Source organism: Haemaphysalis longicornis, unplaced genomic scaffold, assembly GCF_048455015.1.
Source record: "Haemaphysalis longicornis isolate Haplotype H1 unplaced genomic scaffold, Haemaphysalis longicornis Haplotype H1 scaffold_1, whole genome shotgun sequence".
Classification (NCBI taxonomy): Eukaryota; Metazoa; Arthropoda; class Arachnida; order Ixodida; family Ixodidae; genus Haemaphysalis; species Haemaphysalis longicornis.
The window spans coordinates 435,766,983-435,791,294 of record NW_027526203.1 but is presented as its reverse complement, the minus strand read 5'-3'; the positions used below and the strand labels follow the sequence as shown (position 1 = coordinate 435,791,294).

Below are 24,312 nucleotides of genomic sequence, written 5' to 3'. Positions count from 1 at the left end.
TGCCTGACTTCCGATGAAAAACTGCTTGGTCCAATTCGAAAAAGAAAAAAAAAGTCACACCGGGCTTGGGGATTGACGTTGGCCTTACACGGCCCAACTTTCAGTTTCACACATTACGATGCGCACGACCAACACAAGAATTATTGGGCCAAGCTAACGTCACCGGGTTAGCGCTGTGGTTAGCGCATTTTACTTCTGCCCTGACGACCGGAGTTCAAATACCATACGAACACAAATGCATTTTATTTATTTACTTTCTCTTTAGAGCGGCGGCCATTTTGGTGCCATTCTTGTTGACGTCGCCTCCAAAAACGACAACTACGGTCACTTTTCACATTTGATGAGACGTCTGAGGCTTTCGCCTTAAAAAAAAGAACATCATGGTCGTCGTCGTCGTTGTTGTCCGGTCAAGAAAATTGGCATCGCTGTAAAGAAAAAAAAACAAACAAAAAGTTAGAACAGTTCTACTCAATGTGAAAGCTGTCAAGTTCGGAGCAGTGATTCGCCAGAGGAGCTGTGGCGCCGTTCTCTGCTCTTTCTTGGCATCAATTCTTTTGGCAGCCATTTTCTTGGCCGGACATAATGGTGTCTCGTATGCCTTGTCGATATGGGTGTCAGGTACTGTGTCGGGTATAGTGCTGTTTGCTGCTGTTTGCTGTCGGGTCCCCAGCAGTAGAACAAAAGTCGTCGTTGTTACTGTTCCTTTTTTGTGGAACATGCTCACGTGGGGGATTGACCGGCAATCGGGGGCGTTGAGGGGTTGATGTGACAGCATCCCTAAATTCGGAAATTTATCAATTAAAGACGTAAAAATTGTAGGATAGTGCGTGCCGTGACTGGAGGAGAGCAGGGGCGGTATTTCGTAACTGTCCCTTTTGAAAACGTCTCTTTTGAGTCCCTTTCATCGTGACGTACTTCCGGTTAAGCAGTGGGCGTTGGCAGTAGGTTTGTTGCGCTTGCGTTATGTCACTTCCGGTTGTTTGCTTTTAGCCAATCAGGGCTCGCCAAAAGGGACACTTTTGAAAGAGACGGAAAAGGGACAAAACTCGAGAATACTGCCCCAGGTGCACACCAGCTGCGCAAAACCTTTTTCTAGGGAAGCTGTGGCGTGTGCCAGTCTGCTTGCTGACGTAATTCGCGCCGTCAGCGGATATATATATATATATATATATATATATATATATATATATATATATATATATATATATATATATATATATATATATATATATATATATATAGAAAGAGAGAGAGAGGAGAGAGAGAGAGACTCTTCATTAGAAAAGGAGGACCACTGGTCACGACGGAGAGAGAAAGAGAAAAACTTTATTTGAGACCCATGGGTGGACGAAAGGGGGTGGGAGGGTAAGGGAAAATAAACGAGTGCTGATCGTTCTCAGTAGAGTGAATAAATGGGCCAGTTCTTGGTAACCTCAATAGAGTCAGGAGTTCGTTCAGGTTCGGCAGTTCCATCCGGGGAGGACCCACTCAATCAACCTGTGCTCGGCCGCTTTTAATTGAGTAGACTGCTCTTTCAGATAATAATTGGGCACCAATTTGTTGTGGATCGGGGTGTGGTTGGGGTGATTTAAATGTACGGCGGCTGGCAAAGGCTAGACACCACGAAACAAGGTGTGTGAGGTACGATGGAGTGGTGGAAGGGCAGTAAGGACATCGGGGGATGGGGGGGGGGGGGGGGGGGGGGGGGGGCAGGTGTGGGGCATAGCACACCACTTGAGAAGTGGTTCGGGTGTGTAGGTTGCATTTGCAATAAATTTGTTAGTAAAAATTTCGCCTGAGCGGGGTGAATAGGTGGTAGGCGGCTGAGGTAGCCAGCTGGAGTTTGTTCTTCTAGACGGTCGCGTCGATCCTTCTTGTGCTGGTGGATGCGCATCACTGGGGAGGGCGAAGGGAACCGCGACGTTCTTACCCCAGGCACCAGTGGGGGTGTCTACAAAAATAGAAACAGTAAATTATTACAAATATTTAGACGTTTACATAACAAGTTACCTGTCATGGGAATAACCCACAGACTACAAAGCTAATAATACTAATCACGTGCTTGCCTATCTAAAGCGAAATTTCTATAATGGTCCAGCATCCATAAAATTACAAATACTTAAAACATTTATCCGTCCATAACCAGAATTCGATGCATCTATCTGGGACCTGTATTGTGAAACTCTAGTAAATACTCTCGAGGCTGTTCAAATTGCCCTGAAATGAAATGAGCATACTAATTTCTTCCTTTGCAATTGTAATCGTTCACCAGTGTTATTAATGCCAAATCAAGGTTACTTATGGCAGGCTGATCACCTAGTCACCACTATGTTTAAGTCTGCTTCACAGAATTTTCCTTTAAACCATTCTCCATGATTTGCTCCTTTCTAAACGTATACGAACCATTGCCACGAGATTGGACCATATTTTGCATACCTTTATTATTTTCTTATACCGAGAACTATCGGGAAATATAACCGCCTACCTGACCAATTAGCGTGCATCTAGGATAGTAAAAGGTTTAGAATGCCTTGTTCGCTTAGTTTGCAGGCCAAGTTCAGTTTTTCGCGTATCACTACCGAGTTAACTTTTCCGTGTCAATTCTGTCATTCTTTTGCAGTTTCTTGTGCACGTGTCGCATTTTTCCTTGGAGGTTGTTAAAACGCTATTGAATGTTTATTTACATGCCAAGGTACGCTTTTACAATTCAATTTACATCTTACACGATCAGTTATATTCTGCATTGCAACCTTCTAGAACTTTAATTTTTCCTGCCGAATGCACTCCACCCCATTCTTATCCTTCTAATTATCTCTTCCTCATGGTTGGGATCCGGGGTCACAACTTGTCCTAAGTAGATATATTCGCTTACCACTCCCGCTGCCTCGCCACCTATCTCAAACCGCTGTGCTGTCCCGAGGTTATTGATCATTACTTTAGTTTTCTGCATATTAATTTTCAGGCCCACGGTTCTACTCTGTTTGTCCAGTGCGGTAAGCATGCTTTTTAATTCGTCCCCCGAGTTACTCAGCAAGGCAACGTCATCAGCAAATCTGAGGTTACTGAGGTATTCTCCATTAACCCTTACTCCCACCTGTTCCCAATCCAACGTTCTGAATACTTCTTGTAAACATGCTGTGAATAACATTGGAGAGATTGTGTCTTCTTGTCTGACGCCCTTCCTTATAGGTATTTTACTGCTCTCCTTCTGGAGGATGATGGTAGCTGTGGACCCACTGTAAATATCCTCTGGTATTCTTACATAATGCTCGTCTGCACCCTGGTTCCGTAGTACCTGAACGACTGCTGATGTTTTTGCACTTTTTACCGCTCACCTATTGTGCCGCATGACAGGTGAACTTGACGGCACAGCAAACACAATGCAGCAGGGGAAAAACCTTTGATAATCGCTGGCTTTCATCTTCAAATCACTTAAAAAACTGAATTTCCTGATGAATTTTTCCGTTTACACTGGAAAGAATATAATTGTTCCATGATACATCACAAAAGTCCCAGCAGTGTTTCCGCTCGCAAACTTTGCGCACGATTTCACATCAAACCATTGACTTCAGAAACCGTTTCCCTCACTGCAGATTGGTCGCATCACAACGAATTTTTCCCAAAGAAGTTTTTTTTTTTTTTTTTTAGCGTTACCCTGGTTGAAAAAAAAAGTGTTTCTTTGCTAATGCTTTTCTGTTTTGTTTTTTTAACCGCTCACATCTCTATTCTGCTAGGATGTCGAAAATACAGTCTGCCTTTCATTTAGCCTTGCCTCGTGATACCGGATACACCGCACAAGAATCGGGTAACCAAGCTTGGACGTACGTCACGGAAATGTTCGACTACATACGAGGTGTGGACGGCAAAATATGTTATGTCTGGCTCCTGTCCGTAAAAAAAAAAAACAGGCCCTCTCCTCTAACGTGAAACTTGGGGAGGGGCGAAGCATGCAGTGTATAAGTGTATTCTTGGTGCCTTGGCGTTATTTTTTTTTCCCACGAAGATGAAACCGTTGGGGGGTAGAGGTATATAGCTTTGCTGTAAAAGTGCCCTGTCTTTGAAGCACGAAGCGTTCTAGTGCGAGGTATTTGAAAACGAGTTTCCCAGTGAGTTATTTTAGTACGCGTTTTGACCACGGAGAGGAAGCGTTCTAGCGCGAGGCGTTGGAAAATGAATGTCCCGGTGTTTTAGTATCGTGACTACATGAAACGGCGACGACGACAGGAGACGCCGACAGCCCGATTGCCGATAAAGGTTTTGATTCTGCTTGTTCACTCTTTTTATGATTGTTTGAGGTGATACCAACGGAGTGCACGCGCTTTTTTCTTGTGACCTTGTATATAAATATGTTTCTTTTCCAATAAACCCCAGTTGATAGTCAGCGCTCGTCCTGTTTTTGCTCTTCTCTGTGTTTCGTCTTCTGCGCTGTTTAGTCACCATGTCGCAACACCAACTCGCCCAACTTTCCATCCTGCTGCCCTTAGGGGCTTCGCCGCTAAAAATGCATTATGAGAAAAGTGTTGAGCAAAGGGGAAAGTTTAGCAGCTATTTGTTATTAATAATTTAGTACGGAATGCTGCCACCTATGTAGGATTTTCTGCCAGCTTCTACAAGTTTGAACAGATAAAGAATGAGTAGATATCCCTCCGAGTGTTGACGTTCAGTTATTTATTCAGAATACCCCTAAATACACTTACACAGGAGGATATTATATATTGGGCGTTGATACAACTGGAGAAACAATAATTTACTGTGATAAAACAAAATACGAAAAGAGCAATGCGAAGGAGAATCTACGCAAAACAAAGTTCGTAGAAGTTTTGGGATAGTATTACACGATCCAGAAAATATGTAAACTGTGAAAGTGAAAATAATTTATGTGAAGCATATGTTGACTCAATCAAATCTGGATTGCTCGCCTTGAGAGGTTGTTTATAGGCGGTGTTTAAAATTTTTAACAGTACTGACAACAAGCCTCTCGAGCCTCAGTGCCTTCTCTGCATAAGCACGTGCGGAGAACGCGTATGTTCACTGCGAAAGCAAACGTTGTCCTGAAACTCTTACTGAGGGCATTTTTAATGTAGTAAACTCAACGAAATTATGCTCGCTTAAGTAATACCCTTCACTACCAGGCGTGATTCAATGTGTTTTAGAGTGGATACGGGGAGAGTTACTCCTACACAAACGTGCCCACTGCTACAATTTTCAATTATAAGATTTTCAAGCGGCATTCCTTCGTAGGCGGCTACCAGAAACTACTGCTAGTAGTAAAGACATTTTATTGGAAACTACAGGCTAAAACTATAACCCTCCCAACTCGCGCGCGCAAAAATCTGAGAACGCTTAAGCACTTCTTATCACCTGTGAATGTGAAAGCATTAGTTGTAAATGCGAAAGCCCCGCCTAGATGCTGCGCCGCCAAGGTGAAGCCTGAACGGTGGTGTGCGCTCCTTTACTTTATGTTTTATTTCAAAGGCACGGGCCATGGGGCCACACGACGCGCCATAACCAAAGTGAAATTCGGGTGCCGTTTCGTTGCTACAGACTACGCCAACGCCACCGCTTTCGCTCGATGGGCCATTTATTGCTCTGGCATTATAGCGCTAGACAGCTTTCTGAACCTTGCCTTCCTGTGTTTTAAAACTTTTCTTCAGACGTGAAAACAGTGCCACCGGACTGACCGCAGTGCCACGTGATGAGCGCAACTTGATTGTCATGACTCACTCGGAGCAGTCAGGAAAACCCGACCTGTAAGCCTCAAAACACGTATACGGCCTTTTTAAACCTCATCTTTCGTAACACCTGTACTTTCGAGTAACAAAACATGGTCAATTTTTTCTTAGGAACCCTTGTCAGGCCTCAGATGAGCCCAAGGTTTCTTTTGCTTAAAAGAAAATAACATGTAAGAACCCTGAGAGGTTTGACGCCAGACAGACGCTTTTTTTAGCCCGCCGACGGTGGCTCAATGGTTAAAGCATTTTGCTACTGAGCGCGTGATAGTGCGTTCTATTCCCGTCCACGAGGGCTGTTTTTCTAATGGAGACGACGAATACGAACGACCGTGTAGAGATTTCGGCGCAAGTTGAAGGTCCCCAGGCGCGCTAAATTAATCCGTAGCGCCTCACTGCCGTGCGCCTCATAGCCTTGAAAATTGATTTTCGGCTCACAAAACACCAATTTAATTTGATTTTCTTGATTTCGCAGCGCACACAACAAACAAGGACGATAGGGAGAACGAAACACACAGGAGCGAGACACACAGCGCCTATGTGTCTCGCTCTCCCTATCGTCCTTGTTTGTTGTGTGCGCTGTGAAATCAAGAATATGGAACACCAACTCGCCCAAGCATTAACGTTTATTTGATTTACGCTTTTCACTGCTTTCTCCTATGTTCAAAGTCTTGCGAAAGGTGCGGCCCTCCACATTTTGTGTCATTTTTCCTCCCCACATAGGCATCAGAGAGGCCCCACCACATGATGGTGATTAGAATTTTTTTTAATGCTCCCCCCGACGATCGCTGGTGAGTGAGCGCCTCTTGGGAGTTTGGGTCAAAGGCAGGGCAGGGCCTCTTGCTCAGCAACAGCCGGGAACGTGTGATTCTCTGACTAGCCCTGCACATCCGGACCTCTTGTCGGGTGGCCAAAGGAGGTCCAAACCCGATTATTACGTAAACTTTAGTCCATTATGCGAGAGTGGACTTTTATGTTTTTTATTCCGTAAGCATTCTAGAATGACTTCCCCCGGAAAGGCGTGCGTCCCTGTATAGTGTAACGCGTTGCAGTTATAGGTTGTTTTGTTTATAAAAGGGCCTTGAGCCTTCATATGCTGATATAAAACTGCTTATACTGCCCGCAAAATGACTTCTCAGTTCCCAGTAATGCATTTGGGTAAAGTCGACTTTAAGGGGGCACGGTGCGTAGCAGTCAGGACCACTATGCAGGGTCTTGACCGTTGTAAAGTTGGCTTTACAACTTTGCTCTGCGTATTGTAGCGAAGCCTACCTACACTGCAAGATTTACTGGCGGTTCGGCTGCGCCAACCACGGAATATCGTGCCAGAGTCCCTGCTTAAAAACGTTTTCCAATACACCACCGCGGGTATATGCTAGTTTTGTAATGTGCAGAAAGTTTGAAAATGTTCGATTTTACTATGTATGTTAACCTTTGCAATGTGCCTACTGACGATTTTCATACGCCTTGCTTCTGTTACCATGCTATGCGTTCCCCTGTGACAGTATTAACTTGTTTGCTTTCATACATGCACTGCTAAAACAAAAAAAAAAAAACGAAACAAGAAAGAGGGAAGAACGATATACTCAGTGAGTCACTTCACGTTGAACTATACTTCTGTGTTGTGTTTTTTGTTTTACCCCCCCCCCCCCCTCCCTCCCTATGTAATGCCCATCACGGGCCCGTAGGGTACTAAAATAAATAGTAAATGAACTATCTAACACGACATTTCACGGCAGTAAATGAACCATGTAACAAGGCAGTAAGACAAAGTTGTTATTTGCTAAAAAAACTCTGATTAAAATATTGCAAATGACATCTTGCCCTTCTTGTGTTACTTACAGACACGATTCGGCGGCAGTTGATGCTTCTCATAACCCAGCATAGTTATATGAACGTTGGCCGCTCTTTCGTGCCCGCTAAGCAACTTGAAGCAGTTCTCACAAGAGACATCTTGAGTGTAGTGCACGCGTTCCTGCCTCCGATGCGAATTACCAACCGGGAGGAGCAGAGAATTCGTTCAAACGGAGCTTGTGCAACCTGCGATGCAGAAAGGCATGCGCACCGAACTCCAGTCGGTGAAGCCTTACTTCACAGCGGACGACGCTTAAAGGGCTGCTTTCGTTGGGCAACTATTGAGAATGTCACATAAGAGCCCACGAACGTTTTGGGACTTCTGACGCGCCTCCTCAGTGGCCTCTCGAGAGATGGTGCGAAGAGGAATAAAATTTGGTTGGCCTTGGCCAGAGGAAGCCGTCAAGTGCATGAAATGTGACGGAGAACCGCTGTCTGCCATTGCCTCGCGGAGAGTACGAGTTGGAGTCAGAAGAAGGGAGAATGTTTCGCGTTGCCTATTATTGCAGGCACTGTATAGCGTAAACACCCGCTTCATAGCAATGTCGTATTTAACTTACAACACGAATGACAAATGAAGTACTTTATGGAATGATGCATGGGAAAAATGGACCGAAATGCGTTACGTTACTGCATTTGTACGTCGCATAATGACGGTCGTTTGTAAAAAAATTGGGACCCTTTGACAACATTGTTGGGTCCCTCTGAGTACTCTGTAGGTATCTTTTCTTTTGTTTTGTTTTGAAGCCGCTTCAAATGCTAAATTTCAGTAAGTAAGAAAATAGGGCGCAGTGCGCCAAGGTCGCAGTTCGCGTTTCTGCAATGCCTATGTGCTTGGACGGGTGAGGTAGCAAATGGCTCTTCGTCTAGTCGGAAAAAAGCCCCTTTCAAAATGTGTCGGCAGTAGCTCCGGTGGGGAGTGTCGTCATCATGTTCATGGGGTTTGAACTTAACTTCAATACGTTCTGGGGTTCATCATGGCCGTTATATTCAGCCTGCACCGATGAAGTTTGTGTTGTTGCAGCTTTCACATCCGAGGGCGGATTTCCGGTTGGGATCGGAAGCTCGCAACAAGGCGTCGATATATGTTCGGCTCACTCACACGTCATTTAACTGTTTGGTCCTTGGGATTGCATGCGTGGCACTCTGTCAGGCTGCAGCTGGCTGGCTGGCGGATTGGCTCACCAGAAGCCTAGTGAGCCATAGGTGGATAACCGAGAATGCGGAGGTCCTAAGCCCACCACTGCGACTCTAGTAAATAACATCAAATAACATTATTTAGCAGAGAAGGGGACGTGATTACTTAGTCCGGGAGCCCGACTGACGACTTGGCGATCTCTGCTCTAGAGACCAGTGGTTTCTGGGCGCCCAAATAACCTCTCGTCGCCAGGTTCACCCACAGTTAGGGAAGTTCAAGGGGGGAGGAAGGAGGGGGGATGGCTAGGTTGCAAACACTACATTCTACGTATTTGCGACATGTGTTTTTTTTGTGTGTGTGTTATTACACAATCATTTTCCTTTGTGACACCGGATAACCGTCACCTGACATTTACATCAAGTGAGAGCAGGCTGGTATCAAGGAAGGTAACTCGTCCCTGAATTATATTCGCGCCATTTACCAGACAATAAATACGCCCACAGGATACAAAAAATGTGGCCTTTATAGATTTACAAAAGCGTTTGAGTCAATTCGAACCGACATACCGAAGCGTAGTGCAAGCATTGTGAGACCAGAGAGTTCAGGATACTCAAATATGGTTCTTAAAGAGCCTACAAAAGGAGAGAACTGGCAAGATGATGATATGCATGAAGAGCAGAAGCTTTTTGATAGGAAGGACGCTGGACAAGGACAGACCATCTTTCCGAAATCATTTACAGCCTGTCCAAAAGGGTGATTAGGAGACTTAATTAGGAGAACCTAGGGATACGAGTAAATGGGGAATATCGGAGCTGCTTGAGATTTTCGAATGGCATCTTTTTGCTCAGTTGGTCCATAGAATGGCTGAAAAATATGGTACATGAATTGTATTCGGAAAGGTCAGTTGTGGGTTTGAAGATAAATACAAAAAAAAAAAAAAAAAAACCGAACGTTTCTGTACCTCAGGTTCAAACAACGCGCCTTAGGCCAGCTTGCGCCACCTAGTGAATCGCCGGCCAGTCAGCGCCAAACAACTTGCACAGCGCCATGCCTCTGTACCACAGGACCACAGGTTGAAACTTGAGGCGGGCGCGCGCTATGGAGCCCCGAGGGGCGCGCGCTGCTATTCTTGATGTTTGAATTCTTCTCTCGGCGCCCTTCCGTTCGCATTTAAAGTACTTCGAGCGCCACGTTCCTCCGGACGTTGGCGTAGGGTGGTGGTTACATCACTTGCCTGTCAACGCACGTATACCTGGGTTCGGTTCCCGTTCCTGCCACGGTTTCTTAGTTCAGTTAGCTGACGTGTTTTGCGTGCGGCAGGAGTTGGCGGCGGCATCAGTTCTGGCGGGAGACAAGTGCTTCCCGGACATGGTTATTGAAATTGGTGGACGTCAGCTGGGCATGCTCCCCGCCCAATGCCAACCTCGCCAAGTAACTCTTTCCTGGTAATATCCCCTCAAAAAAATTCCCCACTTTGATCGTGTGCTCAGCGGCAACGTTTTGTTTTCCTACGTCACCCACGTCTGCTTTTCTTTTTTTAGCGCAGGATGTTTCTGTCTGGCAAAGGTGGTTTTAAATTCGACTACGCAACGGAAGTAAGGCTATACTGTGACTAAGTAGAGTTGGGCTTCGTGTGCTGCGACAAAAGAGCTATGAAAACAAAAACCATGAAAACGTTCAGTAATGTGTAAAATGGTTAGGAAAAAATGGTAATATGGTGTGCGCGTAGCGTTCCCATTTTAAGAAAAGACTCGAGATTAGTGATGTGAGTGCCTCGAGCATCAAAAGTTCTCAGCGGAAGCAAAGAGAGGATTACGCAATTGTTATTAGCGGGAGCCAGCTGTTGCCTGTCCAAAAAGTGAGCTGTATGCTCCTAAACGCGGTGCTCTGCTGCAATTGAAAACGTCGCCATGTCCGTTTTGTCAAAAAATTGTTTTCCGTAACGTCACGTCCTACCGGAGTGTCAAGCTATGGCACCAAGAAAGTATAGTCTAAAGCAGATGTATTAAGCCCAGCGAAGCAACTCGTACGTTCATCTATGCATTACACATCCTGCGTTACCATTGCCTTTGCCCCGGTAGTGCAAGACAGGAACGGTATTTTTTCAGGGGCCATATTTCTCGAAAATAATTTCTGTAAGTTAGTCACGCTCCACATTTTTTTCCGGGTGGTGTTTTCACTTGAGTAACCAAACGATGCATCCGTTACGGGCTATTAATGAAGCTTGACATGATTTGATGCAATATTTTGTTTTGTGCGATGAGATAACTCAATGCGGAACACCGACCGTGAGCCACAGTTTCCGATGGTAGCAAGGCCGGTCGGGGGGGGGGGGGGGGGGGGGGGGTAACTTAGAGGAGTGGAGGTCAGACCACACAGCCTTGCAAGGTGGGGCCATCTTCGGTGAGGCGTGATTCCAATTTTGCACTGTAGACCCCGCAATTCTGGCTGCCACACAGTTCAGTGCCCACCGCCTGGGCAATAGTTGAGAATGCCTTTTTTACGACGCGATGGTTACGACATTTGAAAAAAGGAGGCGCCTCCGTGAAAGCCATGTGCCGGGCGAACGCCCCGCGTAAAGCGGAGGTGGTGGATGAGACAGCGTCCCACTCGCAGGGCGTCGGCGTTGGGTGCGCGCCAAGGCCGCCAAGGCTCCCGAGGTCCAAGGTCGGCGCGCGTCGCCGCCTGGTAGCGTGTGTAGCGGCAGCGCTAGGAGTGCTGCCGTTTTTCCTCGTCAGCGCGGGCTCGCCGCGTGCGTCGATCCCAGAGTGAGGCAGCGCACCGCGTGGACTGCGTGCTTGAGTCACGTTCGGCATCACGAGCGGCTGACTTTCGCGGCACTGGAATGAGCATCAGAACAACGAGTGGTGACAACGGAAACGCCAGCTGATGCCGCTATTGCTGTCTGTGCTAAACTCAGCGGAAACATTGCCACAGGGTCACCGAAAATGTTTTCCGGGGCAGTAATTGCAGGCAGAGCGTGACGCAACGCGTGCGTGACCTACTTGTTGCGGTCACCAGACTTGTGAACTTGCCGCGTGGAATCACGTGATTTGATATACAGTATGGCGATACCAAGCCTGATTCATTTGTTGTGCAGCAGATTGCCGTGTATGTGTGACATGTATAGCGTCATACGGAACATCCGTTGCCGGCTTTATTATCAAAGATAGCGGCCGATACAGTAACCTTGTTACAACCATCAACGGCAATCTATGACCACCCCATATGTTGTTCTCCTATGTATACGATTTGGTGAGCGAGAACTTTGCTCCAGCCTCCCGTGCGTATATGCCCGCTGAATAAAAACGACGCTGTTTATTCATTTACAATATTTATGACCAGTTTTTTTTTTTTTTTTTGCGCGCGTGTGTTTATGTTTTGCGATATTTAGGGGATGTTGTGCCCACACACTTCCTGAAACCAGTGTTTTCATCGCATTTGATTTTTAAAAGGCATGAAAGCTGTGTTTAGAGTTAAAGAATTTCTGGAAATAAATATCGCAGAAGTTTCTCTGGAACTTTTTGTAGCTCTGAATAATCACATAGCGCCAACTAATTCACCATAATATTAATCGATTGTAACATGTGGGCATTCATTAATTTTTCTTCTCCTCTGGCGCCCAAGATTGTGAAAGCGACTCAAATAAAGCTACTCCTTAAGTTTTTTACAGTAACAGGTGCTTTTGTAATAGTCTATGCTCATCATATGTTTTCAGCACTTCATAATCCATGCATATGTATTTCCCGTGTTGCATATACCCGTCTAGCATTTATCTTCAGCACTTCATTAACCACAGCTGCGGGTGCCTTTCCCGTCACAATCACCTACAAACTCAAAACTGTACATCCTTGTTGACAGCGTTAATGGCGCTTGTTGCTCTCGTGTTCGCTACCGCTCTCGCATTCGTTGCGACTGTCCGCGTCGCAGTGCGGGTCAAACACCTCTAGCTCTAGTCACGCTATTTGTCGAACTGCATGTCCTGCTCCTCGTCGAAATCCTCGTGACGCTCCTGTTCGGTTACTTAGGCTGCGTTTTAATTTTCTTCTCGTCCCCCATGTCAGACCCTCTTCCAATCCCAGCAATGGCGGCAACGAAGGATACTTGGCGAAGACAGCCCTGAAGTCAACAACGATGCAGGCTACTTTGCTGTCTAAGCTCGAGAAACGACGCCAGCGCCATCTTCATGCATACTAATGCTGCAAAAAACAAACTTGTCCTTTAATGAAAGTGTTTTCTGTAAGTTATCATTTTATGTTCCTACTTCTGTCTACTTTTTTAATTGTCTCGTGTTTATTATAACGGTGCATTTGCCTTTTAGAAAAGTGCGGCTTGTCTGCTACGACGTTTTTGTCTGCGGTGCTGGCTGGGGTGTCGTTACTTTAAACGCATGATTAGACTGCTTCCGAAGCTGTCTACCGTGCTGCTCGCGAATTGGAACGCAGTCTGAAGTTCTCCGTAAAGTTTATTTCTGTTTTTCCCAATTTAAGCGTGAAACTTGCGCGTTCACGCTCTACAAAAGAAAAGATACACCTGAATACTTTCGCGCAGCAGTGAGCCATAATCGAGGTCGGCCATTGCACCCACACTGTATCAACCAAGAATTTTTGAGGCAGTGGACCATCCGAAGCGCTCACATATAATTACTGTCGTTCTGCAACCCTTCCTTTTCGTTGTTTCGATTTCGCACTTGATTGCGGCGGATGCTACCACCTTTCCTCTCAATTTTCGCATTTCCCATGTGCACTTCTGCATATATGTTCTATAACTTCACAAAGATTCCAGAACTGGGAGCTCGCAATCAAGAATTGCTGCCAACGTTGCATTCAGAACTACGGTCTTCCTAACGGCCGCCCAATATGGATTTGATAGTGTTGTAGACTTACGTCACAACGCCTTAACACCATTAAGTGATTGACTTGTTTCTGTCTACATATACCGTAATCCCTTCAATCCCTCGTTAGCTCGAAGCCAAAGAAGCCGCTTAAAATTTCGAGATAAGTGGAGTTACGAGTTAAACGAAATGCCGAAAATTAGTGGCCATGTCATTGAATTAAAAGCTAAGGCTGGTAACAGGCGCGCCAGTGCACAGCGCAGCTTTCGTAATAAAGGCAAAAAAGTTCGCAGGAAAACCGAATTTCTATCATAGCGGAAGCCATAACTGCGTGATGGTCGCCTGTTTAGCGTTCGCATCTAATCCCAGAAAAGCGTCCTCGAGCTGCTCAAGGCATCGCATCAATTGTTGGTCACCTCCGCAACATTCTACCGTGCACGGGCACAGCATCTTTGTTGTTTCTGTCGTTGTAGGCACTTCTGGGGGCTTCTCTTCGTCCTCACGGTCAACTACATCGTCCACAGCTCTCTCCAATGGTGTAGGCGTCGGACAGCATCCCGGAAACGGGAACAAATTTGCCGTTCACGATCGCGTTCGGCGCGTAGTGGGAGCTAATCGTTAGAACGGGTACCTTATCAGCTGTCTGTAGCGGACTTTGCAACAAGGACGTGCCACATGCTGTAAAGGGCACAAGGATAGTTCACTGTAGACAAGGAGCGCCATAGAGGAGCCGAAATTCAGAAAGTGTTTGCGGCTCCGCCGACGCATGGCTTTCTGCTTCCCATTTTTTTCTGCTGCCCCTTCATTGCCAAAAAAAAAAAAAGGGGGGGGGGGTGGCAGAAACCTCGTCGAGCCGCCTATCAGTAGCGCTTTTTGTTTATGTCCTAACATTTCTCTTTTTGTGCAAAAAAATTCTGAACAAACTAACCTCAAAGCCCGATCGATTCGTTCTTGTCTGGTCTGTGTAAGGTTGCCGTAATGGCGTTGGCATCGAATCAATTGCGTTCGTGGCCAAACAGCTCTAACGGAGGGACGGACAAAGGTACTCAACACAAATTGCCGCCTTAACTCGCATGTACTCCGTGGGGAAGTTCGCTAATTGTCGGTCTGCTTACTTATTTTTACGAGTGAAACTATCCACTCATCGTGGAGAAATCTAGAAATGCTTAACTTTGAGATCTTCCCCATCCCTGGGAAAGCCACTGCTCGGAATATCCGGCCATTGTAAAGTATACGAGGACAGCGTAGTCACGAATGATACCACAACGCTTTCATATAGCTAACAGCCGGGCACTTCGCGCCGGTAATGGGACCTAGCGATGCGTTTAAAAGACAGGCCACGCAGCAGTTTGAGGTCGTCATCACTCACCTTGTGCACTAGGAGGGAATTATGGCGACCTTCGCAGCACTGGACGCCACAGTAGACTCGAGCTCTCAAGCCAGAAAACAAAATGCTTGGTCAACACCATGGGCAAAGGTGAATGGCTGGAGAATGAAAGACGATGGAACAAGCTTTCCGAGCAAAGGTTCAGCGAGCTTTTCACGCTTGGAGAAGGTGAAAAAAAAACAGCTTACGAAGGACAAATAAAGAGGGTGAGAAAGATGGAAGCGAAAGAGGGCAGAAGAGGGCGAAAGAGAGAGATAGAGAGAAGAGGAGGGGGAGGGAGTGGAGGAGAAGGAGTAAGGGCGTTTTTAGTGAAACAGAAGAGGTCAGCCCTCCTTGTAAGCAGGGTTTGCTACTCCTGCCGAATAAAAGTGAAATGACTTAACAGATGAGGTGGATGCGAGACTAATAATAAAAATAATATATGAAATAACTAAATATATAGATTTAAAACACATCAAGGCGGGACAGCGCTAAGACGAGACGCAGTAAGAACTAAGAAGTAACAGGCACGGGCGCTGTGTTACTTCTTACTGTGTCCTGTGTTAGCGCTGTTCCAGTTTGATATGTACCAACTCGCCCAGATACAAACTCTCCTGCGCTTATTTTAAACACGCAAGTACATACAGCACAAATATCAACATACGCCTCAGCGCACTACCGCGCGAGGACCAACAATGGTCACGCAATGGACACACCCGCCGCGGTGGCTCAGTGAAAGGCTAAGGGGTTGTGCTGCTGATCCCAAGAACGCGGGTTCGATTCCCGGCCGCTGCGGCCGCTTTTCTGATGGAGTTGAAAAGCGGAAACGCCCGTGCGTCGGTATTTAGGCGCTCGTTAAAGATCCCTAGGTGGCCGAAATTAATCCGGCGCACTGCACTACAGCGCGCCTCATAGCCCATGCATATATATCTTCGGCGCGTTAAACACCACAATCTGCAATGGAGAACGCAGGAGACAGCCCCATTTCGGCACTTAGCGGCATTCAGTAAAGAAGCTTATGGTTTATAAACGTAAGCCGGTTGTGTTTCAATCGGTCGCCGCAGCATAAAACAGAAATGGACGGTGTAAACTGCGGTAAAACAGCGTCTCGTTTCCGTACATGCTGGAGCCAGGACCGTTCACAGACGAGGGGGAGGTGGTTCTCTATGTCCTTCCAGCGGAAACTTCTCCTGGCCTCAGTGTGTGACCTTGTTCCATTTCGGGGCACCGACGATTTGGCCAGTGTGTGTGCGCGTGTGTGCGCCCCGCGGTGCAAGGAGGAATTTTATGAGTACGGAAGGCCCAAGCAGCAGCTAAGTAAAAACACACCCAGTGCCTATGCTGTGGACTTCAGTAGCAGCTACTGACCGAAATAAGAATAATGTACGACCCGACCATGCAGCTCAAGCGGGTCGTGACATCGTCTTTCTCTAGCTTCCCAGTGACTGCGGCGTTGCCTTTTATTGACACACCTCTGCTTTTCTTTCACCTCCTTCCTTCCTTCCTTTCTTCCTACAACTTGAATGACAAGCCAGTGCCGTTGCGACAAAGAAGCGCATCAATAACGCCTCCTGTAATCGGGTACGGGGCGCGCGGCGAGTCGGCTTTCCTTTTAAGTGGCGGTTCCGGGCGCCATCGTCCCCGTGCGGCACCATCGGCGTGCCAGCACGTGCTCCAACAGGTTGCGATACCTGGCGCGGTGGCTGACCCGCAAACAGAGCGGCCGCTGCCATGGCGACCGCCCCCTGACAACAGGCCATCGATATTACCTTCGTGTCCCTTTAACGATTCCTTTGCAGGGCGTTGACAATCAATTGCAGTCACACCGCCGAGGTATTTTTAGGCACTCGCTTAATGAAGTCAGCGAGGATCTCAGACGCTGGCTGAGCAAGAAGGATCAGGGCGCCAGCGACAGCACCGAGGTTCGGCTGCTTTGTCGCGAGAATTATGCAAATAAGGGATCCGAGGGATGAAGCAGGGATTTCTCTCGACCCGCCTTGCATACATGGGCGCCCGCAGCGAGGAACGCGGAAGGCACTATGCATACAGTCCGCGCACGTATATCAACCCCGGCTTCTCAATAAAGTAAAGCAAAGAAAAAGAAGTCAGTCCGTGCTGTCTTTTTTATTGTGTGACGATAGCAAGCACGAATCTTATTCGAGACCTTTCTCCACGTATCGGCGAGTCGGCAGGTATACTTGCTTTGCCTTATTTCGCCGTAATTCTTTCTGCGCAGAACACTTTTTTTTTTTTTTTTTAGTTAGAGCTAACGAGGTCCTCAATCACCGTGGCATTGACGCCAAAGGTTCCGAACTGTACGCCATTCGTTGCTCAAAAAGCCTACGTCGTCGTAGATATAGAAAGCCTACGTCGTTGTATTTTTATTTGGTTCTGCCGGCATTATAGGCCGCTCGTTTCGCGCCCACACTGCCTTTTCTGGGGCGATGAATATAAGAGCACACAATGCAAAAAAAGATGGGGAGGCGGTGGATGCAGGAATCATTGGGAAAGCGAAAGAAGTCGATTTTTTCTCTCTTGATTGGACGACTATCTTTCCAAGCCATCGCTTAAGCTACCTGGAAAAATAATGTCAAAGGAAAGAAACAAAGTGCCATGTATATCGCCCGGAGGAATCGATCAAATCGCTTCCCCGAGACGCACGCGGGCAATTAAGACCGACCATTACGGGTGAACCAAGTCGCTACTTGTACGCAGAGAGCACGCGACAGCCACGAATTGCTCACGCTGCTGTTTCTTTCGCAAGCGGGATATTTGCACAGCACAGCCGCGTCTAGTTACCGCGGTTCATGCGAAACTTCATTTCTACTGAAGCAGCAGAAAGTACCTTGCACTATTTACCTTACCTTGCCTAGCTTACGGTCTCTTACAGTCTCTGTACCTTACAGTCTCTGCTTGCTCACTACAGTTTTTCAGTTGATTCATTTTTTACGTATGGACGGTTCGCTGTATCGTGGAGGGCACACCACGCGGACTTTGGAAGGATCAGCAAAGGCTATGAGCTAACGGTGTTGAAGGCACGGCCAGGAGGGGAAATACATGCGCCGTAGGCTTCGCTGTGCTGGTTCCAAAGCCCTTTTATTTCCATAGTGTGGGTAAAAATCCCCCCACCCCTTCCCCATTGGAACTACAAACTTCCAACGATAAAATCACGATGCTTGACTTGTTTGCTTAGAGAAGGCAGTTTATTCTCGGAAGCTGCCTGTTAGAGTAGTTTCTTTACGCATTTCGCAAAAGGCGAGCTTGCGTGCGAACTATAGCCGCCCGTGTGGTAGCACAACAACAGTAAAAAGAGGCAATGCTGCGCGAGTGGGTCATGAACGGAGAAAGAAATGAGCCTCTTGAAGCCCAACTCGCGCGATCTACAATGGGGACTCTAGGGTACACGCATGGTGGGCAGCGGTGATTTCTCTCGAAAAGACCTGCATTTGCATGCCCTGTGACGAGTTCCAGAAAGCGACGTTTATGGAACCTTGTCCCGCACTTGTTCTTGCGTTTCCCATCTGGTGTCAACTCACGCTTGGGACAGGAAACATTTCATATGCTTACATACAAACACGAGGAACCGATATTGTAAGATGCTAACTCTTGCTTCGTTGTGTCGGGATGCGAGGATAAATTTTCGCTGAGGGCACGTAAGCACAAGAATGGCACAGTTGTTTGTCCTCACTGCAAAAAGAAAGCAACGAGTATTTAAAAACAAAACGATTTCAGTGAAATGAGCTTACGCAAGCGGTAACAACAACCAGTTAAGAAGCTGTTTTTTAAAGCGAAGCTTCAGTGTCCACACTGATGCCGTTGTACGCCAGTACGCCCTGCAGGAAAGCCGACTTTCTCTGACAGTGATGACGAATGATCGTGGGTGAAGTGAAAGAAAAAAAAAAAAGGCTCCAATCCACGCTGTGAAGGTGGTTGGAAAACAACGACACTAACAACAATTGCTCATGCGACGTCACTCGAATTCACACACGTGTCTCTACAAAGAGCCAAACGAGAGATTCGGCCAGCCGTTACCTAGGATTCGCGGGGGTGGCGTCCCGAACGCAGCAGCGTCGGCCACGGCCGGGCTAGAGCGGCGGACCCCGTCGCTGTAGCCCAGCCGTGGGTCGGCAAAAAGAAAACGGAGAGGAGCGTCTTTGGAAGGGCGAGGCAGCGGAACCTAGCCACCCTGATGTACTAGCTTGGGGCTACACCCCCGCGCGACACAAGCGCAGACACCGAAACAATTCGGCATGTGAGCTTAGTGATTCTCATTTATACCGATTTGAACTAGTCAGTTTAGCAAGTTTGAGAATAGCGAGAAAGCTGAGGGAACTCTTATAATCGCTATTTATCAGAACGAGTTGCTCCTTTCGCCTTTTGCAATACTTCTTAAAACACAACCGAATTGGTAGCGTTTCTCTAGCGGCCAGATGTCTGTACATGGTCTCTACATTTTGTTTTCCAGCACCTGCAAACCAATCCTTAGCGTATCTTTGCCGTACGACCACTTAATTCCGTCGGGTCCGGGTTACCCAGGAGGTGCCGTACAACAAGTTAATCAAGCCCTGCTTTCTTTTAATTTTGTCCACTTGCTCTTCATATTAATTTCATTCTTTGCACCTTTCTTGCTTGGTAAGCTGAGCAACACGTAGCCGTGAGCTGTTGTAGGCCTTCAGCGTCCGCTTACGTCACCCTCAGCTACGTCTGCAGTATACGGCGGGGAAGAACAAATAAATGGCGAAACGCCGAATTGTTCATTCGCCGCTTCTCTTCGTTGTCTTTTGTGGACTGGTCCGGCGAAGCGACTGTGAGAAAGAGCGATGCGGATTCGGCAGCTGCGGGGACGAGAACAGCACCAGAGGCAGCTGTGAAAGAGCAGAAGCTTCCTGTTTGTGCATCCACTTTCAGCACACTAATGGCTCTTTCCATCCGTGAATTCGGGAAATGCGGTCCAACATCGTTGCATCGAACGAAAAAAAAAACCGAAGGAAAGTTTGGAATGGCTGGTAATGGGTTACAAGCGAATGGGGAAATTTGGCGAGGTAAAAGGCAGCTGTGTTATCAAAAACATTTTATTTACAACTTTTGGCTGTAAATAAACTGGAATAAGGTAGTTTATGATCTTTCATTCCAGCAGTATTTCATTCCTCATGGTCTTTCAGCAGTACCCCAAAGCGTCGACATTCTACGCGCACGTTATTCGTGCGGCATTATATAACGCGCAGGTTCGCCAAGCGAGGCGCAGCAAATAGTAACCAGTCACGAAATGGTCGAGCACGCACGTTGCAGGCCACTGTTCTGTTATCTGTTGTTATCTGTTGTTTTTGCTACGGTCTCGTCATCTTCCTATTTCGTCTGGATATTTTTGTGTTCTGATTGATGCGAATCGATTGATTTTCTCTAATGGTTGAGGGTTGTTCCTGACAAAATGGACGTGTTCCGCAGAAGCCGTTTGGAGCATTGGGAATGTGAAGAGCTGGTAGAGGGCAGTTGAGTAGGCTGAAAATGACCGAGTTTAATGTGCTGTTGCCGCTACAGTGCCCAGTATACGGCACTGTGGCGGTAACAGCAATGCCCAGTAGGGCGCCTGGGAAACATCTGGAATACGTAACTCAAGATCAATCTATTAAGTGGAACACTTTAAACAGCACATTTTATCCTAATAATTTCCTTGCATCTATTCCCCCCTGGGAGCGACCCGCCCTGGACCATCTCAGGCGGCGACCCATTTCCTGCGCTAACCGGTACGCACGGGAACATGTTCGCACTTTGGACAATGACAAGGCTACTGATGAAGTTGATATTTTCACAGACGCAGCAATCACCGACACCGCAGCAGCTGCTGCCTATACATGCCCTGACGTACCCCAGCTGGATGGCTCTTGTTACATCCCTAACACGTACGGTCTCACTGATGCAATCGAGCTCTTCGAAGCCTTCGGCGCCATTCAAACCATGCAAAATATACCTCGTCTATCGACGTCAATGAGTTCTGAATCGTCACTGACCCACATTTCGCTCTTCGAGAACTCAACAGGACCTTCTCATTCAACTCTGCTGGCGCCGAAATCGTTGCAATATCCGAGAACTCAATAACGATGGGTTCAAGATACTCGTACGCCTGGTGTGGACCCCTGCGCACGCATGTGGAGCATACGGGAGCCAATCGGTGCATAATGCTCCCCGGGAGTGTTTGAACAATCTTCGCCCGATTTCTGCGTGCGTGCATAATCGAACCCAACACAGGCATCTTAACTGCACTGACAGCAGGAGTACCGCCAAGTTAGGACTTTGAGCTGACCAAGACTTGCTGAGGTCTCACTCCCTTGCTTCCTTCTCCGCTGCAGTTGCTAACCCGAACAGCAGAAACGTTCATCAATAAAGTCCTTGCCGACTCTGCATATACTGCTGAAATCATGTCTGGGAGGCGACAAAAAAAGATCATTCGCGTGTGACAAATTTTACTGCAGATTAAAAAACCGCTCGCGGTCTGAATGATTACCTGGCCCTCTGCACACAACAGCTGGTCCCATTGGCTAGCTGTTCCTTGGATTGCGTGATAAACCTCGAACATTATTGCCTTCATTGTCAAATTAACAGCAGAACTACCAAGCTGCAGACACGGAAAGAAAATGCATCAAGGTGGCTATTGCGGTGGTTAGTGAGAAGAAAGAGTTTATGTCCAACCACTAAAGTATAGGCTGTTCTAACTGGTGTTTTTGACGACTGAGTGTGCAACGCACATTCTTGACGAGGACGAGGATTGCTGACTGGAAATAGCCACACCGAGGCCCAATGTCCAGGTTGTCCAGGCTGCAGTGGAGGCTTATGTGTTGCGCGCCTCGACGTGAGGACGAGGCAAACGGTACGCGGTGTGGTTGCGGCACATGCAGCTGGAAGTTGGGACCGTTGGTAAAAGTGCGGCGTTTTTGCCGTGTTGACGGAACCAGTGAACCTGTTTCATGGCAGGACAGGCACTCAATATCTGACTGATGTTATGAGCATGCTACTGGCATAATAACATGCTCATCCGGTCACTGACGCGTTGAACGAGCCCGACAGTGATTGAAACACCACTGGTATCGGTTTGCACCTCTGTATAGGTGCTTTGGGATGGGTCCTGACATCAGAGATACTCCAGGTGGCGAAACGCCATGGCACAGTCGGAGCTCAATGTGAATGGAAAATTATCTCTAAACGGCATGTCAGAGGGTAAGCTATGTTGGCAAATCCAGGCATAAAACGAAAAAAATAGAAACATAGTCCTAAGAAGGTGTGAAAGGACTGTGTTATTCCCAGCAGCTAACGGCTGTGATCTTCTGTAGATCTGGTCGAGTGCCCTATCTGCAACGAGACTTCGCACAGGACTTTGGTGCTATCCGAGTGGACATTCTTTAAAGGAGCCATGAAGATAGAATACAAGTTTGTTTTATTTGAAAGATTTCGCGTTTTATAGTGCCCCCAGCGCTTGTCCGGCAGCAAATGATGCCGTATTCACTGAGAAATTGATTAATTTAGGTTAAAATTTTGATTCTCCCGCCAAATCGTGGGGTTTAGTGATGTCAGCAATGACGTCAGAAGCACGTGTATTCAAGGGAACTTCCACTGCGTCATTCGGGTTTGCGGCCTTGCTGTCCGTCAGCCCTCCCATATGGCGCTGATAGTCATCCACGAACCGTTGTCCGCCGTTGCTTTGTTTTTGAGCGTATTTGCACCTGGCTTGTTTTTGCTACTGTAAAAAGTGACCGTCTCGTGAAACCTGGGGTATCTTCGACAAACAGGGTCACGTAAGACAACACCGCTTACGCCAATCGGCCAGTGTCCTCTAGAACAACTTCAAAGCGGCGGAGTGCTGGCACTGCTGTGCAGCTAAAACAAGCATAGTGCGCCCATGCAGTGCCAACAGCAGTGCGCATCGGTACTTCTATGCTTACGTGCGTTTTCGTAACTTTCATTGTTTACCGCACCATTCTTACTGCTGTAAAATGAATATGCATTACACTTAAGCGCAAATAGTTCGTTCTGAAAGCCTATAAGCCGTGCCTAATTTGAGCTTGCTTTTTCCCTCCTCAGCCAATCGCACAGCTGGGCTCATATAACATCATAGATTCTGTTGCGGGAAATGAGCTAGTGGGTCGCATGTCCATTCCCTTTTTTCCTAATTACGTAGCTTATTTGAGCGAACTGTGCGTTAACAGTGGTGTCAGTATGATTCTATCGAGGCAACATTTCGAATGAACCGAACTTGTGTTTTGTCCTCATGGCTCCTTTAAAGCTCAGGATGAGCCCAGCTTTTCCCAAACGGTCCAGAACAGTGGCTAAGAGTGTGCTTGGGTCACGGACTGAACGACCAAAGTCCCGCTATTTACAAGGTAGCACATGCACATTTCCTATATAAGTCCCAGAAGTACGTGTCCATGAAACGCTCAAACGTGACAGAAGCGTTAGAGAGTCCCAGGGGAATAACATTAAATTCGCAAAATCCATCAGGTGTGCCAAAAGCGGTTGTCTCGTCATTGTCAGGGTTCCCAAACATTTGCCAGTATCCTGATAATAAGTCATGAAGAAAAGTACGAAGCTGCTAGTCAACGCATATCACGCACGGACGCACATAGATATCTTGCGGGGGCATCGTAATCAGTTAGTAGCCCTTACCCATCTAACATATGAATTCTAACATTTTGGCTATCTGAGTAATCGCAACAACATCAAAACGAAGGCCTTTTACCTTATTCATATATCCTAACTTAAGAACTACACTCGTTTTCCATTCAATGTGAATGTTCCTATATGTGATCACCTTTGCGGTGAACGTCGTGATTCAAGCGGTATTTACATGTCGTGCCAATCACCCTGGATCCTCTGTCACGAGGAGAGCGGCGGGTCGCTCTGTCTTCCGCGGAGATTACGCAGTTCCTTGCAATCCTCGCGGAAGTACGGTGGTTCTACGAGGAGCCTGATCCTACCCATATTTCAAGGAGTTCTTCATAGTCATCACGAATGCAATGCAAATGCCGTAATATACGCAAGCCACCGTTCGACCGTACTGCGAACATGCGGACGTGCGGACATACGAATGGAAAAAAATTCCTTCGAACCAGGCGTAGTTCGAAGGTGTGGTACGATATACATCTTACGCTATGGTAAAAAGCCCCCATCATCATCGTCATCACCACCGCCATCATCATCATCCTGATTGTGTCCACGCAGAACGAAAAATGTATGTTCCTCCAACCGTTCTCATCTTGCGACCGCATGCCGGCATGCGGCAGCCAAAATACTGTAACGCGGGGTGTGAGTTGTAACTTGTAAGATGTGAGATGTGTAAGATGTAATGTGTAATGTGTAAGATGTAAGATGTGTAACTTGTAAAGAAGCGCTTCGCGCCCAG

The 24,312-nt window shown here is 47.1% G+C and overlaps 1 long non-coding RNA gene across 2 annotated transcripts in view; it reads right to left on the bottom strand.

The window, feature by feature from the left end:
• Positions 1-259: 259 nt before the first annotated feature.
• LOC144155785 (uncharacterized) overlaps positions 260-24,312 on the bottom strand; it is a 99,045-nt gene continuing 74,992 nt past the window's right edge. Inside the window, exon 3 of one of the 2 annotated variants that reach the window (XR_013319642.1) lies at positions 260-425. This is a non-coding gene — a long non-coding RNA (uncharacterized LOC144155785). Of the gene's footprint in view, positions 426-1,721; positions 1,952-24,312 lie in introns of those variants that run through there. The other variant, XR_013319641.1, reaches the window with a different exon arrangement.